A 13031-nucleotide genomic window follows, 5' to 3' on the forward strand; every position below is an offset into this window, starting at 1 on the left:
GGTAAAATACAATAGTTGTAGGATAAGATACGATATAAATTAATACGCAAGTATGCAAAATAGAATAAATTAATAAATTATAAATAAATTATATTTCGGTGCCACCCTTACAATCTACCCCAATCAGTCCCACGCATGCGGATCTCAACCGAACCATTTCGTTTTAAGGACTGTGCTGACTTAAATGTTATTTTTTCAGGTTTCGCCACGCATAAAGTCAGTTGTTTTGACAGGGGGGTGGGGATCCCAATGGGTCATTCATTGGGAATATGGACCAAGGTCCCTGTCTCTCATCCCATTTTTTTCCACTCGCAGGCACTCCGCTAAGCTGTCTAACCCTGCCAAAAACACGGGGGGGGGGGGGGAAATAGAATAGAATGTTTCTTTCCATCACAAGAAATAAAAAAATCCCCAAAAGACCAGGAAGCTCAGCTCTGCTCAGGTGCCCAGTGTATTATTTTGCACTTTCTCTGGTTTTCACCGTCACCTTGAAACCTTCCCTCCCCCCCCCCCCACCCCAAATTAAAAAGCCATAACAACAACGCAACCCATCGCCCGGTATTCGCTGGAGCGAAACAGTATCCGGATTCCTTCCTCCTGCGAAACATGAAAAGGATGATGCCCTCCCTTGTTTTTAATCTCTCGACCCGAATTGGGTGTGGGTGCACAAGCGGAGTTGATCCAAGGATTCTAAATAAATAATAAAACAGGCGTTTGTGCGAGAGAGAAATGGGGAGGGTTTTTTTCCTTGGTTCCGGTTCTAATTCTCATTTTGTCCCCCCACCCCACTCCGGCCCCGAATGATTTCAATGTTCAGGTCTGCCTGGCCTTTTCTGATTCTGATTTTGATTTTCTCCCCACCCTGAAGTGTTTTCTGCGTGAGTCCAAGGGGGGGGGGGGAAACAATAGAGAGAGTTTTTGACTTGCGACCGTTTGTCTGGGCTGGTTTGAAGTCACGACGATGAAAAAAGGTGACTGGTCACATTTATGACCATCACAACATCGTCGTGATCCTGTGGATCAAAATTTGGACAACTTGGCAAGCGATATGGGTTTATAAGGTTCATAGCATCTGTTTGTCTCTCTTTCCTCCTTTTCTTTTCTTCCTCTCTCTTCCTGCCTTTCTTCCTCTCTCTTTCTTGCTTTCTTTCTCTCTTTTGTTCTTTCTCTTTCGTTCTTTTTCTTTCTTTCTCTCTCTTCCTCCTTTTCATTTCTTTCTCTTTCTTTCTTTCTCTTTCTCTCTTTTGCTCTTTCTTTTTCTTTCCCCTTTCTCATTCTTTCTCTTTCTCTTCTTTCTCTCTTTTTCTTTCTTTCTTTCTCTCCTGCTCTTTTTCTTTCTCTTTTCCCCTTTCTCTCTCTTGCTCTCTTTCTGTTTCCTTTCTCTCTCCTTCTTGATCTCTCTCTATCTGTCTTTCCCTTGCTCTTGCTCTTTCTCTTTTTTCTCTCTCGCTCTTTCTCTGTCCCTCTTCAGCTCTCTCTCTCTTACTCTCCCTCTTTCTTTCTCTTTCTCTTTCTCCCTCCCTCTCCATCTCTCCCTCTCTCTCTTTCTCTCTGTCTGTCTGTCTGTCTGTCTCTCTCGGTCTATCTTTCTCTCTCTCTCTCTCTCTCCCTCTGTCCCTCTTCAGCTCTCTCTCTCTCTCTTTCTCTCTCTTTCTTTCTCTTTCTCCCTCCCTCTCCCTCTCTCCCTCCCTCCCTCTCTGCCTGTCTGTCTTTCTCTCTCTCTCTGTTCCTCTTCAGCTTTCTCTCTCTCTTTCTCTCTCTCTCTTTCTTTCTTTCTTTTTCTCCCTCCCTCTCCCTCTCTCCTTCCTTCCCTTCCTCTCTGTCTGTCTTTCTCTCTCTCTCTCTTGGCCTCTCTCTGTGTAACAGAGGTTCCTTGCACAGGCAGCTCATGTAACCCGTCTCCAGGGAAAGGCCAAGGTGACAGCAAGAGAAGGCAAAGCTCATTTCACCAGCTTGGCTGCCTTCCCAGGCGGCTCCCCTGTCCTTCTTCCGGAGAAGGGGCCCGACCTGCCTCCTGGCTTCCCGCAAAAGAGGAAAATGACCAGGGTGGAAAAAAACTGGGAAGGGGGGGGGATAGATCTGATCCCAAAACTGTATTGAGCTCTCTCTTCCCTCCTGCCCTTTGGCTCCACCCGCTTGGTCCTCCTTCTTTTCTGCTCCCTTCCCCCTCTTCCTCCTGTTCTTCTCCTTCCCCTCCTGTTTCCTTCCCTTCCTCCTCCTCCTCTCCTCCCCATCTCTTCCTCCCCTTCTTTTCCTTTCTCCTCCTCCTCCCCTCCATTCCCTTCCTGCTCCTCTTCTTCTCCCTCCCCTCCTCCTCCTTTCCCTTCCTTTTCCTCCTCTCCTTCCCCCTCTTCCTCCTCACCCCCTCCTCTCCTTCCCTCTTCTCCTTCTTCCCCCGCCCTCCTCCTCCTTTCCCTTTCTCCTCCTCCTCTTCTTCTCCACCCCCTCCTGTTTCCTTCCCTTCCTCCTACTCCTCTCCTCCCCATTTTTTCCTCATCTTCTTTTCCTTTCTTCTCCTCTCCATTCCCTTCCCCCTCTTCTTCTCCTCTCCTCCTCCTTTCCCTTCCTTTTCCTCCTTCCCCCTGTTCCTCCCTTCCTCCTCCTTCCCCCTCCTCCTTTCTCTTCCTCCTCCTCCTCTCCTTGCCCCTCTTCCTCCTCTTCTTCTCCTCCCCCTCCTGCTTCCTTCCCTTCCCCCTCCTCCTCCTTCCCCCTCTTCCCCCTCCTCCTTTCTCTTCCTCCTCCTCCTCTCCTCCCCCCTTCCTCCTCTTCTTCTCTTCCCACTCCTGCTTCCTTCCCTTCCTCCTCCTCCTCTCCTCCCCATCTCTTCCTCCCCTTCTTTTCCTTTCTCCTCCTCTCCATTATTTCATCTTCCCCTCCTTCTCCTCCCCCTCCCTCCCTCCCTCCCCTCCTCCTCCTCTCCAATCCCTTCCCCCTCTTCCTCCTCTTCTTCTCCTCCCCCTCCTGCTTCCTTCCCTTCCTCCTCCTCCTCTCCTCCCCATCTCTTCCTCCCCTTCTTTTCCTTTCTCCTCCTCCTCTCCATTCTCTTCTTCTTCCCCTCCTTCTCCTCCCCCTCCCTCCCTCCCTCCCTCCCTTCCTCCTCCTCCTCCTCCTCCTCTCCAGTCCCTTCCTCCTCCTTTCCTCCTCCCCCCCCTAACCGTCCAAGGCAGGAGATGGCTTGGCACCCTTTGGCTGGAGGCGCAGCTGCCACTTCTAAACGCTTAACCCCTCCAGCACTGGGGCGGACGGCTTCTTCCCAGCCCCAGGGAGCAGATGGAAGGGACCCTCAGGAAGATTTCTGCTCCTTGAAATCACAGCTGGAGGGTTGGGGGGGATTCCTTCCCCACCCCTGCAGTCAGCTGGGTGACACCCCTAAGCCCCACCCCCCCCCCGGGCAATTTGGCTGGTCCCACCTCATCTGGCAGGCTCCCCAAAGCGTTGGGGGGGGGGCTTCTCCGGTGCTAGGAAAGCTAACCTTGGCAGCTGTTCCAGGGGGCTTTCCCCCCTCCCCCGCCTCGATTAAAAGATAAAAAGATCGCCCCCCCTCTCTAAACCACACACACCCCCAATCAAACCCTCTGAATTTGGAGCAGGAAAAACTTGCTCTCCATCATCACTCGCCCCCCTCCCTTCACAGCACCTTTCCCCCCCCCCTTGTATTAATTATAATAATTTCCCTTTGGCTTGGAGGGGGGGCGGACTGGGGGGGGGGATGAGAGGGGGGAAAAGGGGGGGCTTTCTCTTTAAGAAAGTCAGGTTGCAGGGAGCAGATGGCATCCCCCTCCGGAGTCCTTGTTCTTTGTTTGATAGCACAAAAGAAACCAGTCTGCCTCTCCTGAATTTATTCCCCCCCCCCCCCCGCTCCGTTTACCCCCCCCTCACTTCCCTCCCCCCCCCCGCCTTTTGTTCCCGGGGTGGGGTTGGGTGCGGGAGAAGGCAGCCAGAAGGCCTGGATGGGAAGATGGGAAGAGAGGAGAAGGAAGCCTCTTTGCTGAGAAGGGAGACGGGTTTTTAGGTGTTTTGCAAAAGTCAACTTTGCATTGGGAGAAAAAAATGTGGGGAGGGGTATCTTGGGAGAAAACGGGGAGGGGGGGTTCCTTTGGAGAAGACGAGGGAGGTTTTTTTCCATCTTTGGCAAGAGGCATCTTCCAGCTTTCCCCTCAACAACCAGAGGTTCACAGGGAATGGCATAACTCCGGCTTAAGTTATTTATTTATTTTCTGTTTATTTGCCAACGAGACTTGATTTACCACCGATTTGCCCTTTCCATTACAAAACAAGGCGGCGAGCTGTGACCCACCCCTGTTGTTGTTTTCTAGCCACGGGCCGTTAAGTGAATCGCAGCGGTCGTTAAAAGAATTGCTGGTGGCCGTTAAGCGAATCAGGCCAGGTCGCAAACGGGGATCCCGTCTCTCTCATTCTCTCTCTCTCTCACACACACACAGGGACCCCGCAGTGGCCGTCGTAAAAACGAGGCAAGTCTATTCATCTTGATCAGAAAACCTGTGAGGGGGGGACACGCTGCGGTGGTTGTAAGTGCGAGGACTGGGTCCTAAGTCACTTTCCCCCCACCCCCCAGGGCTGTTGTAACCTTGGAAATGGTGGTAAATCAAGGAGTATTTATCATTCATCATCAAACGGATGAATTCAGTCATGACGAGGTGGCTCAGTGGCTAAGACATTGAGCTTGTCAATCAGAAAGGCCGGCAGTTCAGCAGTTCGAATCCCTAGTACAGGTCTCCTTCCGTGAACGGGGGGGGGGGGGGGGGTTGGACTAGATGACCTCTAAGGTCCCTTCCAACTCTGTTACTGTATTTCCCCTAAGAAGCCACAGGGAGAAGTTCAAAGTATTCCACTTAGCTGGGAAAGCTTATATGCCCAATCCTCAGGCTTGTTTTGTGTGTCTGTGTGTCTGCACATACCTTGGGGTCATTGTTGACTCCCAATGGCCGCTTGGAGGACAGGCGTTCCTGCAGGTTTCTTGGCAAGATATCTGAAGAGCTTTGGCCTTGTGTCCTCCCCCCTGGGTCTCCGAGGGTGTGACTGGACCAAGGTCACCCACCAGATGGTCTCAGGCCTAAGGTAAGGGTTTCTCCTGTCAGCTTAGGGATGGTGGACTTCAACTCCCAGAATGCCCACTCAGAATTCTTTCTTTCAGAATTCTGGGAGTGGGAAACCCATCTGTCTTTTTCAAGTTGCCAAGGTTGAGAAACTTAAAAGCAGGGCACTCCAAACTTGGCAACTTTAAGACTTGTGGACTTCAACTCTCAGAATGCCTCAGCCAAGCATAGCAGCTAGGGAATTCTGGGAGTTGAAGCCCACCCATCTTAAAGCATGCTGACTGGGGAATTCTGGGAGTTGAAGCCCACCCATCTGAAAACATGCTGACTGGGGAATTCTGGGAGTTGAAGCCCACCCATCTTAAAGCATGCTGACTGGGGAATTCTGGGAGTTGAAGTCCACCCATCTGAAAACATGCTGGATGGGGGATTCTGGGAGTTGAAGCCCACCCTTCTTAAAGCAGGCTGGATGGGGGATTCTGGGAGTTGAACTTCACCCATCTTAAAGCATGCTGGATGGAGAATTCTGGGAGTTGAAGCCCGCCCCTCTTAAAATTGCTAAAGTTGAAAAACATCCCCATGAGGTATGAAGAGTGACGAAACAACGAAAGGAATCTGATTTTTGTGCGAACTGAAGAGGGAGCCCAGGACCAGCATTTCTGGATAAAGATGGGGGAATATGATTGTGGCGGGTGGGGGGGGCGAGGGTTGAGTTCAACCTTCCTGTCTCCTCCTGCTCACACCCAGCTGCAGAAAAACCACAGAGATGGTTTCGACAAAAGGAGGTGGAGGAGACAGTAAGGAAAACATGGGCTTGCCCCAGGAAAACAGGAAGAGGTGAGAAAGAACCTCAAGATTGAGTCTCTTTGGCATAGAAGCTTCGGCTTCCAGGATTCTGTTTATAGAACTTACACTAGTAAAACAGAATTCTTGCATTGCTTGTGGTGTGTGTGTGTGTGTTTGTGTGTGTGTGTGTGTGTGTTTCCTGACCCTGTTGGCTTTCCCGAAAGGCTGACATCCCCTGATTTGAAAGAGGGCCATCCTAGCTTTGTAACCTTGACCTGGACAGAAACACAACTCAGTTTTTGCTGACCACACTTCCTTTGGGGCATCAGGATCTCTCCCCAACATTTGCAATTCAAGCCTTCCCTCCGGAGGCTTTGGGGTGGTGATAGGAGCAACTCCCCCCCCCCCGGGCCTGGTGATTCAGAACCAGCCGATCCGCCAGCAGGAAGACCTGGCTTGCCTGCACAAACCTCCTTGTCCAAGCCATATGTGTCCCCTGTCATCTGACGGAGGGAGGGGGGGGGGGAAACCCAGCCTGTGCAGGAAGGCAGCTGGGGAAGGTGGGTTTCTCCATGGATCCTTGGCGCGGCCTCCAGAAACCTCAACCCACAGCCCCGAGGGAGTGGGGGGGGGGAGTCGATCAACCAGTGTGGCCACCACTGCCGCCGGTGGGTCGCTTCTAAATTTAGGCGCTTTTGATTATAGTTCGAGGCTTTGTGGGGGGAAAAAAAAAACCACGGAGGAAAATCCTCAGCGTTGGAGGAATTGGCCTCCCTGCTTTTGCACACGCACGTTCCAGAAAGGGAGAGAGAGAGGGAAGGGAAACACGCGCGCGTCTCCTTGTCACGCTTTGCTTTCGCAGCCTTGCGGGCTGCACCAATGCAGGTTTGCTCGGTTGTGCTGAACTCACAACCCTTGCTCCGCGCCTCTGCAGTGAACGGAGCTCAGCATGGCCGTTGCAAGTTACAGGTATTCCTTGAGTTACGACCACAATGGCAGCCAGGATTTGCATGGCTAAAGGTGTGTGTGGGGGGGGGGGGATTTGTTGCGTGAGTGTTATGAGAAAAGCATCCCTGTGGTCCCGTGATCAAAATTCAGATAGAATAGAATAGAATAGAATAGAATAGAATAGAATAGAATAGAATAGAATTTGTTATTGGTAAGTGTGATTGGACACACAAGAAATTTCTCTTGGGTGCATATGCTCTCAGTGTTCATAAAAGAAAAAAAAGGTAGGTAGATGAAAAATGATAGATAATAGATGGTAGATAGGTAGGTAGGTAGGTAGGTAGGTAGGTAGGTAGGTAGATAGGTAGATAGGTAGATAGATAGATAGATAGATAGATAGATAGATAGATAGATAGATAGACAGATAAGAGATAAGATAGATAGATAGATAGATAGATAGATAGATAGATAGATAGATAGATATATGATAGATAGATGATAGATAGATGATAGATAGATGAAAGATATATAATAGATAAAGATAGATGAAAGAGATAGATGAAACAGATGATAGATAGATAGATAGATAGATAGATAGATAGATAGATAGATAGATAGATAGATAGAGCGTAGATAGATAGATAGATAAAGCGTAGATAGATAGATAGATAGATAGATAGATAGACAAATGAAAGAGATGATAGATAGATAGATAGATAATAGATAGATAGATAATAGATAGATAATAGATAGATAGATAATAGATAGATAGATAGATAGATAGATAGATAGATAGATAGATAGATAGATAGATAGATAGATAGATGAAATATATATAATAGATAAAGATAGATGAAAGAGATAGATGAAAGAGATGATAGATAGATAGATAGATAGACAGACAGACAGACACAGACAGATAGATGAAAGAGATGATAGATAATAGATAGATAGATAGATAATAGATAGATAGATAGATAGATAGATAGATAGATAGATAGATAGATAGATAGATAGATGAAAGAGATGACATAGATGAAAGAGATCGATAGATAAATAGATAGAGATAGATAGATAGATAGATAGATAGATAGATAGATAGATAGATAGATAGATAGATGAAAGAGATAATAGATGATAGAGATAAATAGATGAAAGAGATGACAGATAGATAGATGGATGGATGGATGGATGGATGGATGGATGGATGGATGATGGATGGATAGATGAAAGAGATGATAGATAGATAGAAAGTTTGTGTATCATTAGGTACAACACTTAATGATAGTCATAGGAACCTGGAAATAAGGAGAAATACTGTGACAGTGAGAACAATCAACCCATGGAACAGAAGTTGCCTTCCGAAGTTGAGGGAGCTTCATCCCTGGAGGCTTTCAAGAAGAGACCGGACTGCCCTCTGTCAGAAATGGTGGAGGGTCTCCTGCTTGAGGAGGGGGTTGGACTAGATGACCTCCAAGACCCCTTCCAGCTCTGTGATTCTATATTCAATGGGACAGCTTGCCTTCAGAAGTCGTGGGAGCTTCATCCCTGGAGCCTTTCCAGAAGAGGCTGGACCGCCATCCCCCCAAAAATGCTGTAGGCTCTGCTTGGGGTGGGGGGAGGGGGTTGGACTAGATGACCTACAAGGTCCTTTCCGACTCTGTTCATCTGTATATCTTGGCTGGTATTCTCACAATGACGGCTGCTTGCTTTTCCCCTAGGAAGGTTGCCCGGTGCTTGGACTCAACTGGCTCCCCCAGGCTGGCTGGGGTTTGGAGAGAACCAAAGGGTCAGTCAAAAATCCCCAAGGATGTGTGTGTGTGTTTGTGTGTGTGTGTGTGTAAGTCGCAGGCTGGCCTTTCCTTCTGATTTTAGACAGCGACGTTTTCTGCTTCGATTGCCCATTGCAAACTCAGTTGGCTCCATCTTTCGCAAAGGGGACTCCGATTTGAAGCCCTTTTCTCCCACAACAGCTAGTCCTGTTGCTATGGTGTGTGTTTGTGTGTGTGTGTGTGTGTGTGAGAGAGAGAGAGATGGTGGGGGGGCGATATTGCACACACAGAAGGAGCCAGGCAAGTGAGCAGGTGCTCTGCTTTTAGACAATGCAATTTGCTTTCCCTTGCTCCCGTGGGAGGGCCAATGGAAGGAGGTTGTTGTTGTTGTTGGTGGTGATGGTGAAAGAAGGTTAAGAAAAAGCAGAAAAGGAAGGAAAATCAAGGCTGAAAAGGAACTAAAATAAAGACAGGCAGGTTGCTTCCTGCACTGGACTGAAAACAGCCCTGATTTAGAGAGGGAGGATCTGGGGAAATGAGGCTGGGGGATGCAAAGGAGGTTTATTTCCTTTCCCCGGCCTTTGTTTAGGGGCTAAATTAGCAAGTCGTTCTCCTAATCTCAGCAGGGGAGAATTAAAAAAAAAAATTAATAATTTCCCGAAGCAGACTTCTCCACTTCTCCAATCTCACTCTATTTTTATTTTTACACATTTTCGGGTGGCAGGTACCCTTCCCGCTTTCCCCGAGGTTGTCGAAATTCGGAACACCTTGTTTTTTTTGTAGATTCTCGAGCCCAGAACCGGCTTTTTTGAACAGCGTGGGAGAAAAGACAGGAGGAGGCTCGCTAAAATGTGAAAGCGGGCTGAGACCCACAAAGAAAATGTGTGTTTTTGACTTGTTTTCGTTGTCGTTCATCTGGAATTGGTTCTAGGCATTGTTTCCCCTTTTTTGGGGGTGGGGGGAGAAGAGAAGAATCCAGCAATCTATGACCTCTAGAACCAACTACTCTCACTCACCCCTAGAGTACGGCATCCAGTTTTGGTCACCACACTATAAAAAAAGAGGTTGAGACTCTAGAAAGAGTGCAGAGAAGAGCAACGAAGAGATTGAAAGGCCTGGAGATCTAAAACCTAGGAAGAATGGTTGCAGGAATTGGGGATGTCTAGTTTAATGAAAAGAAGGATCAGGGGAGACAGGATAGCAGTCTTCCAATATCTCAGGGGCTGCCCCAAAGAAGAGGGAGTCAAACTATTCTCCAAAGCACCTGAAGGCCAGAGAAGGAAGAATGGATGGAAATGAATCAAGGAGAGATTCAACCTGGAAATAAGGAGGAATTTCCTGACAGGGAGAACAATCAACCCATGGAACAGAAGTCTTCTTTGGAAGTTGTGGGAGCTTCATCCCTGGAGGCTTTCAAGAAGAGATTGGATGGCCACTTGTCCAGAATGGTATAAGGTCTCCTACTTGAGCAGGGGGTTGGACTGGAAGACCTCCAAGGTCCCTTCCAACTCTGTTATCCTTCCTTCCTTCCTTCCTTCCTTCCTTCCTTCCTTCCTTCCTTCCTTCCTTCCTTCCTTCCTTCCTTCCTTCTCCAACACTGGTGTTTTTTAAAGAGATTGGACAATTATTTGTCTGGAATGGCATAGGGTCTCCTACTTGAGGAGGGGGCGTTGGACTGGAAGGCCTCCAAGGTCCCTTCCAACTCTGTTATCCTTCCTTCCTTCCTTCCTTCTTTCCTTCCTTCCTTCCTTCCTTCCCTTTCCTTCCTTCCTTCATCAACACTGGTGGTTTTTAAAGAGATTGGACAATCATTTGTCTGGAATGGTATAGGGTCTCCTACTTGAGCAACGGGGTTGGACTAGAAGACCTCCAAGGTCCCTTCCAACTCTCCTATTCTTCCTTCCTCCTTCATTACATACTCCTGCTTCCTCCCCTCCCTATTTCCTTCCTTCCTTCCTTCTCCAACACTGGTGTTCTTTAAAAAAGAGATTGGACAATCATTTGTCTGAAATGCTATATAGGGTCTCCTACTTGAGCAGAGGGTTGGGCTAGAAGACCTCCAAGGTCCCTTCCAACTCTTGTTATTCTGCTATTCTTATTCTGTGTTCCTCCAACACATGTGTTCTCCAGTCCTTACCAGCCAGATCTTGCTGCTTCCTGTTCTCCTTCTGCTCCTTTGGACCAATTGACTCTCTTGGCAAAATAAGGTGGGGGGGGGGAAAGTGTGTGGTGTGTGTGTGTGTGTGTTTCCTTTGGCCGTGGCACAAGAGATCTCCGTATCGCCACGCTTATGCCGGGGGGCTCCTGGCACGAGCAATGCCTTACGTGCCCAGCATGACAGATTCACCGTTCGACATAACTCAAACCCACCTTCCCCTTGTCATTTCAAAGCCATGTAGGGGGGAGAGCATCTAAGGGGCGTGGAAGGGGCAGACACCAAGTGAGAAGACCCCCAGGTGGGCTTAGGGGGAGGGAGGGGAGGCATCTTCCTCCCTCTCTGTTGGGAGGGGGGAGAAACTCCCACCCCTCTTCCTCCTCCAATCTCTATGTGGAAATGCCAGAAAGATTAAGATTCGTTGCCACCATCCTAAAATGTTTTTCTTTTTGTTCCAGAAAAAGGAACTAACCACGCTGAACGAAAGGCCATCCTCAACTTAGTTCATTTAGCGTCCGCTCAGAAGTCATAACGTCCCTGCGAAAAAAAGGGACCGACGGCCATATTTCACACTTAACGACCGTTGCAGCTTTCCTCATGTCAAAATGCAGACGCTTGGCAAAGGGCTCGTGTTTCTGACGGTCATGGCATCCCACCCAGGGGCGTGGGGGGAGGGTGTCACGCAGCCCCCTTTTGTGACAGCTGTGGGGAGGACACCGGATCCGTTTTAACAACGGTGTCCCTCCTGCAGTGAAGTCGCTTGACAACTGCAGGCGAGGAAGGTCATAAAGCGGAGCAAAACGCGCTTTGCAAAAAAGGACTCGGTTAGCCGTGGAAATCTGGGGGAGGGTCAATTGTGGTCGTAAGTTGAGGACTGCTTGTAATTTGAGGGCTATCTACAGTCCGTGTTGCAGTGGAGAAAATGGGCTAAATTTGTCCTCTTCTCCCCTCCTTTCTTCGTTGCCCCCTTTCTCCATGGAAAAATGAAAGCCGAGCAGTTGCAAATGGGGAGACCCCCATTTGGGGGGTGGGAAAGAAACCCCTTTAAATCTAAGCATTTTTCTCTTTTTCTTCTTCCCCAAAATGACAACCCCCCCCCCAAAACCTCTGCATGCCATTCCAACCAACTGACCAGGAATCAAATCAAAATTCTTTTTCAAGATTAGCCCCTTCCCCAATTTCACAGCACATGATCCTTTGACATCAAAGTGTGTTTCCCCCCATCAAAACATTTGGGGAAGGGGCAGGATTTTCCCCCAACCACCTCCACCCCGCTCTTGTTTTCTTTCTTTATGTTTTCTTCAGCTTCTCTTCTGCAGCCATTGTTTGCCTTCTTCCCTCTGGGGCGTGGGGGTGTTCTCCCTCAAATTAAGGGCAGGGGTCGCGCGGGGAGGGGGGGGAGAGGGAAGGGGGGGGAGAAAGAAAATCTGCACTCTGTTTTCAGGTTTGGATGGAGGGGAAAAGCACAGCAGCCCCTCGGAGGGGGATTAGGGGTAGTCCTCGAGTTATGATCACAATGGATTCCCCAAATTTGTTACTAAGCGAGACAATGGTTCAGTGAATTTTCACCCTGTTTTTCAGCCAGTGAGTTACTGCAGTTGTTCCATTAGTCACAAGGTTGTTAAGCGGGCTTTTCCCATGTCGCAAAAAGGGGAAACCTGACCCCGGGGGAGGCTACAACCGTCATAAATACGAGTCAGGTTACCAGGTATCTGAATTTGGATCGGTCATAAGTGATCAAAAACGGTCATTAACCACATTTTTCAGAGCTGTTGTAACTTTTGAATGGTCACTAAGCGAACTGTTGTAAGTTGAGTGCTGCTCCTACTGGTTTCCCCCCCCCCCCAAAAAAAAACACTGTTTAGTTGCCAAAAATCTGATTGCAAGAAGGATAACTGGAAATTGGGTGGGTCATATTTTGTGAAATGAAATCAGAGAGTTTCTAAATAAGCATCCCCCACCTGGAAAAAAAGAGAGGAAGAGGAGGAGGAGAATAAAAAGAAGAAGGAGAAGATGAAGAAGAGGAGAGGAGAAAGAGGAGGAGAATGAAAAGGAGGAGGAAGAAGAAGAAGAGGAATGTAGAATCCTTGATATTCTCTGAACTTGGTGGTTTTCTTGCAGACGTTTCTTGACCCAACTAGGGAACGTCATTAGTGCTAGAAGGGAGTGGGGATTGTGGGGAGGAGGAGGAGGAGGAGGAGGAGGAGGAGGAGGAGGAGGAGGAGGAGGAGGAGGAGGAGGAGGAGAGAACTGTGGGGTCCTTGGTGATCTCTGAGCTGGCTGGTGCTCTTGTAGATGTTTCATGAACCAACT

This window comes from Thamnophis elegans, chromosome 17, assembly GCF_009769535.1.
Source record: "Thamnophis elegans isolate rThaEle1 chromosome 17, rThaEle1.pri, whole genome shotgun sequence".
Lineage (NCBI taxonomy): Eukaryota > Metazoa > Chordata > Lepidosauria > Squamata > Colubridae > Thamnophis > Thamnophis elegans.